Source organism: Meles meles, chromosome 8 (assembly GCF_922984935.1).
Source record: "Meles meles chromosome 8, mMelMel3.1 paternal haplotype, whole genome shotgun sequence".
In the NCBI taxonomy this organism is placed as follows: Eukaryota; Metazoa; Chordata; class Mammalia; order Carnivora; family Mustelidae; genus Meles; species Meles meles.
In genome coordinates this window covers 72,556,241-72,562,240 of record NC_060073.1, presented here as the reverse complement: position 1 = coordinate 72,562,240, position 6,000 = coordinate 72,556,241, and the positions used below count along the sequence as shown (strand labels likewise).

The 6,000-nt window shown below is 48.4% G+C and overlaps 1 protein-coding gene across 12 annotated transcripts in view; it reads left to right on the top strand.

The window, feature by feature from the left end:
* The first annotated feature begins 2,228 nt into the window (after nt 1-2,228).
* SYTL2 (synaptotagmin like 2) overlaps nt 2,229-6,000 on the top strand; it is a 133,920-nt gene continuing 130,148 nt past the window's right edge. For 4 of the 12 annotated variants that reach the window (XM_046014438.1, XM_046014435.1, XM_046014436.1 and 1 more), the window contains exon 1: nt 2,267-2,351. The gene's annotated coding sequence lies outside the window, so the exon portion shown is untranslated. Of the gene's footprint in view, nt 2,352-2,591; nt 2,680-6,000 lie in introns of those variants that run through there. The other 8 variants (XM_046014441.1, XM_046014440.1, XM_046014439.1 and 5 more) reach the window with 5 other exon arrangements.

The window sequence follows — 6,000 nt, the reverse complement described above, 5'->3', positions numbered from 1 at the left end:
TACTCAATGGGTTAAGAGAAACAAGCTTCTGGGGCACCTGGGTGGCTCAGTGGGTTAAGCCTCGGCTTAGGCCTTCCGCTCAGGTCATGATCTCAGGGTCCTTGGATATAGTCTGCATCTGGCTCTCCACTCAGCAGGGAGCCTGCTTTCCTGCTGTCTCTCAGCCTAGTTGTGATCCCTCTCATTCTGTCAAATAAATAAAATCTTAAAAAAAAAAAAAAAGCAAGCTTCCGTTGACTTGATAGGATCATGTTAACTAAGATTTATTCAGTACTTCCTCTGTGCAAGAAACTCTGCTATACACATGCCCTTTCTCATTTTAACCCGCACAGTACCTCAGAGAGGAGAATAGTCACCATCTCTTTTACAAATGAGCAAAGTGAGGCACAGAGAGGTTAAGCTACTGGCTGAAGGTCCTGTTAGGAAGTGGGGAGAGGGCCAGTATTAGAATTTTTGCCATCTAACGTCAGGGCTCTAGCTTTTAACCTCTGAGCTTTCTGACTTTTGCAATGAGGGGCCCAGCAAGATTCTCCCTCAAAATTTCTCCCCGACCTGTCTTGTGCAGATCCTGAAGGGAAACTCCATACACCCTCCCTAGCAGGCGTTGCTATTTCTCTTCTGGGAGGGGTGACACTTGGAATAGGGAGAACTGAGTTCCTTCAAAGCCTTGTACCAAGAACACAGGGCCCTCAAAGGTGGGCAAGATCCAGGGCCTGCCTTCCCCGTTGGAGATGGGCAGGAAGGAGATAACCAAGGCAGACACAAACAACACTGAAAGTCAGGTATCAGACAAATGAGGTCAGACTACTCCTCTGCATAAAATCATTCACCCACCGCCCTCACCAACAGCACTGTCCTGTTTCTGCATCTAACCTCTTTAGCCGCCTCTCTGCCTCACTGTCACACACCCTGTGCAACACAGGACAGGCATCTGTATGTGCTTGCCTGCTTCTCTGCAGCCCTTCCATCTAACTTATAGCCTTCCTTCAAGACTTACCTTGCTCACATCTGTATTTAAACTTGCCCTCCTCCCCCGGGGTTTGTGACGATGCCACAGCACTCAGCGCACCTATTCTAGCTGTTACTACACTAAATTGAAATTATTTGCAAATATGTCTCCTGAAAGGCAGGAGGAGTGGCTATTCCTCTTTTGCATCCCCAGTGCCGCCCCACCCCAACCCCAGCACAGGGGCAGAGGAGACTCTCAAAGCTTGGTTGAAAGCCAGAATACACACATAAGGCAGCGCAAGGATTCCTGGGCCAGGTGAGCAGCACCCAGCACTGAATGAAGTCTTTGGGGATCAGCATTTGCAAGTTTGAGAGAAGGAAGATTTTTGGAAGGCGAACCTGGGCCACCCTCAGTTGGCTGGGAAACACAAACGGGGGAGGCAACAGAAACGGAGGAGAAAGAAGGCCTTAAGGTTTGCTTCTTCAAGAAGTTTGCTTGAGCTGGCCCCATCATCGGTAACTTTTAAAAAAAAAATATTTTATTTAGTTGACAGAGAGAAATCAAAGTAGGCAGAGAGGCAGGCAGAGAGAGAGGAGGAAGCAGGCTCCCTGAGGAGCAGAGAGCCCGATGCGGGACTCGATCCCAGGCCCCTGGGATCATGACCTGAGCCGAAGGCATAGGCTTTAACCCACTGAGCCCCTCGGTAACATTTTTTAATTGGCCCTAATGTAATGCCTTCCAGCACCTTCCAGGAGCAAACCTGTCCTCATTGCACACCCATGGGGTGGCTTAGGCAGGAGACATGAAGCTCACGACTTATGTAGGTAGTATGGGCTACTTTTAAAGCACCACTTCAATTAGTCTTCTTAACAACTCGTTAAGTATTTTTACCTATTTTACACATTCGAGCGGTTAAAGCGTCTTGATCCCACCCGCTTTCCCGGTGGCTGACCTCGCTCTAAGAACGGAGGGTTCCTTGCCCGCCACCTTTTAGGGCTTCAGGGATTCCTAACGCACAGTGGTCAAAAAGTAACTGCTGAACTCTTTCTCTGCGCGGTGAAAAAAGTTGAGGGCAAGGTGCACTTGAGGAGGCCCGGGCGGGGTGGGCCAAGGCGGGAGCGAAGAAACAGGAGGGGCGCGGGGAAGTGGGAGAAGGGCTGCGGGGCCAGCCGGAGCGCCTGGGCGCCGGGGGCGGGGCGGGGCGGGGCGAGGCACTAGCGCCGCGCCATTGGTCCGCGCGCCCGGGAACCGCCCCTGCGTGCCCGCCCTCCGCCCGCAGGGGGGAGCCTGCGCCCGCAGCAGGGCGCTGACAGCGGCGGGGCAACACCTGGACCCCGGCCGGCCAGAGCGCCCGGCTCGCTTTCTGGAGAGAGGAGGCTCGCCGATCCGGGTCTGGAGGAAGGTAACGCACCGCGCCGCGGGTTTCGGGGTTTGCACCACTCCGCGGGGTCTGCGGACCTGGGACTCGGGACGTGGCGAGAAGCTCTCCCTGCCCGGCTGCGACTGACAGCAGCGGGGTTCCAGTCTCGATTTCTCTGCCCACTCGGCCAACTTTCTTTCCCTCTCCGGGTCTCTCGTAAATGAGGAAGGTGTTGCTGTTGACGATGCTTTGTAGTGTTATGAGTTCTAAAACGCGAGGAGCGTTTCGGCACCCGGCAAGCTCCCTCCTTCACATCCCCGCCTGTAAGAGCCCGCTCCGCTGCCCGGAGCCGAGGCTTCAGGAAACCGAGGTACCGGGTAGGCGGGGGTTCTGCTGGTTTGTCGCGTTTCTTGGGGCTTTTGAGGACTGACCCTGGGCTTTGGGCTAGCTGTTGGAGGGACCTGGCCGCAGAGGTACTGCCCCCAGATTGCTCAGGTGAAGTCAAGTATGGCGTTAGGACCTATCTACAGGTGGGGTGTTGGGAAGGGGGAGTTGGGGACTGATGATTTTTACTTGGAAAACAATCAGTTTTTGTTTTGGAATTATGTTCCCACACCCAGACCTGGTCCCGTCGTGAGTTCTAAATCACAGGATTTATCATCTTCCAGGATCAGCAGCCAGGGCTCCATCAACAGTGGGCCTCTCTCTCCGCACCCATTCTGTTTCCTCCCTCTTCCCTTTCCCCCTTCCCACCTTTATAAATCCCCTTGGACTTTGAGGGGCTCCATTTTCTGTCCGAATGCAAAGTCCTCATTTTCATTTAGTGCTGGTTTGTGACCAGCGGCCTCTAGAGCTTTGGGCTCTGGGTTGAGATGGAAGCCTGGAAGAACAGACTGCCAGCCTCCAGACCCATACAGCCTGGCAGGGATGTGCGGAGGAAGCCCAGTGGGCTTGAGACAGACAGACATGGGAAGGTGGGATGGATTCAAACTGCTGTCCAGCTTCCTGTCCCCTTCTTGGCAGTCATTCCCAGTGAGGGAATGGTGGCCCCAGCTGTCAGTTGGATGTAGCAGCCAAACAGAGGATGATTGAAAGGAGTTGAGGACTTTGATAGGGTGTGTGTGTGGGGGGGGGGGGGGGCGTTTACTGCGGAAGGTCTCCCGGTGCTCCCTCCCCTCCCTTTACTCCTGTAGTCCTTCTGCCCCCTTAGCGTGGTGTCTGGATGAAATCAGATGCCAGGATCTGCCATGAGTGATAGGGAAGGAGGCAGGGCCGTGACAATACTGACTCTTTATTGGGCATTTATGGGCCATTCTTCTTTGCATATCATGTGTCTTTAGTTCTCACAAAGCCACATGAGGAGAGGTATACTGACATTTACCCCATTTTACAAATGAGAAACTGAGGCTCAGAAAGTTTGCTTCCCTTAGTCAGACAGCTGGTAAGCAACATAGCTGGGATTCAAATCTAGTCTCTCTGATTCTAAAACCTGTGTTTTTTCCCACCTTTTCTGGTGCTGCTTGAGTAAGGGCAAGGTGGAATTGTAACAGCAAAAATGACTATTACTGAGTAGGTGCCAGACACTGTTTAAAGTGTTTTAGAGGAGTCACGCCATTTATGGTGCAGGAGTTTCAGTCATTCTGGTGGGAATAAGTGACTGCCTTAGCCTCTCTCAAACAGCCGTCCTTTTCCAGAATGCCTGCCTGATTTCTCCCAGCTGCTAGTAAGTGAGTGGGGCAGGAGCCCTGTTTGCTTTATCCTAGAGGTGGTTTGAGGTCTAATAAAAGATTGATTGTCCACATCTGATCCGTTAGACATGACCGTTGGCTTGTGAATGATCCCACTGTCCCCTAAGAGGCCTTTCTCAGGCTTTGCTCAATAAACATTTGTGGAATGAATGAATTAGCGCCTTGTGCAGAGTGGTCTGCTGTCCTGTCGAAACGGGGCAGCCTGGGCCCCACCATCCTCAGAACCCAGGGTGCCAGGCCAGGCAGTTCTCCCCTCTGGGCAAAGGAGGCAGAGTGAGCTATGCTCTTGTGGGCTTCCAGATTTGCCTGGTAATATGTTTTCTGCCACCTGTTTTATAAAGAATTTTAAAGTTATTATAGATGGAAAAAATGATTTTTTTTTTGAACTGACAGGAAAAGTTACTTGGTCTCTCTCAAAAAGGAAGGTAGATAAGATTTTTTTTGCCTTAGGTCTTCCCAAACATTTCTGTAGAAGAATCTCCAATAATGAAACTGACAAGGGGTTGGGGTTTAGTTCAGATTGACCCCAGCAAGCTTGAAAATAATTTTAAGAATTTATATGATTTTTTTCCATGCAATTTCATATGTTGAACTTGGTTTCAATATATAAAACAAGTTTTCCCCCTAAAATATTTGTGTAAAACTGATGTCCTGACATGTTGTTTTATATTCTTGGGGGTTGACAGTATCCAAATGGAGAAGTAGGGCAAAGGTACTGGTCTGGGGGTTTGGGTACTATTTACGTTTTTTATGCACATAGTTTTCTGTAATAGAGCTTCCCAACCCGTTGCGGAGACAACCCCTTTCCCATTTTCCAAATGAAGAATGTGTTTTAAAAATAAAAAATTCTTTATTGTTTGATCCCCCCACCAGCTTTATTAAGATATAAGTGGAATATAACATTTTATAATTCCATGATGGTTTCATATGTATATATATTGCTACTATTTTTTTTGCAGTGAGACATTTAAAAGTTACTCTCTTAGCAAATTTCAAATACGTATATATAGTGTTGCTAGCTACAGTCACCATGTTTTATATTATATCCTCAAAACTTAAGTCATCTTTTAACTGGAAGTTTGTACCCTTTGACCAACATCGCCCCATTTTCTCCCACTCCCTTATCTCTGGAAACCACCATTCTATTCCCTGTTTCTGTGAGTTCAGCTCTTTTTAGATTACACATACAAGTGATGAGATCATTATTTGTTTTCTTATTACCAGTGGTGTATATATATATTCATTGTAGAAAAAGACAAAATACAGAATAATAATAATAATAATAGATCCATACTCAGAAATACCCAGGGCAAACCTTGGGAGCTAACCTTCCAGATCTTTTTCTCTGTATCTATATGAATACAATTTAAAAAAATGAACAAATGATGGGGCAGCTGGCTGGCCCAGTCAGAAGAGCAGGTAACTCTTGATCTTGTGGTTGTGAAGTTGAGCCCTATGCTGGGTGTAGAGATTGCTAAAAAATAAATAAGTAAATAAACTTAGGGAAGAAAAAAAAAAGGCATCCCAAACCCCCTGGGTGGCTCAGTCAGTTAAGTATCTGCCTTCAGCTCCAGTCGTGATCTCAGGGTTCTGGGATTGAGTCCCACATTGGGCTCCTTGCTCAGTCGGGAACCTGCTTCTCCCTTTGCCTGCCTCCCCCTGCTTGGGCTCTTTCTCTCTTTCTGACAAATAAATAAATAAATAAATCTTAAAAAAAGAACTTACAAAAAATATTTAAAGTCATCATAAGGTTAATCTTGTTTGTGAACCCCAAAGTCTACCCACCCCATAGTTAGTTCCCTGGTGTCATAGAGTTTCCAGCAGAGGGAAGTGCCTGCCATGGGGCTGTTGCTGGCTTTCAGGATCAAGCTGTGTTTCTTGTGAAATGACTCATGTGTCTCAAGTGTCTCAAATGTCTCAAATGTAACCGAAAAGGTATCTCT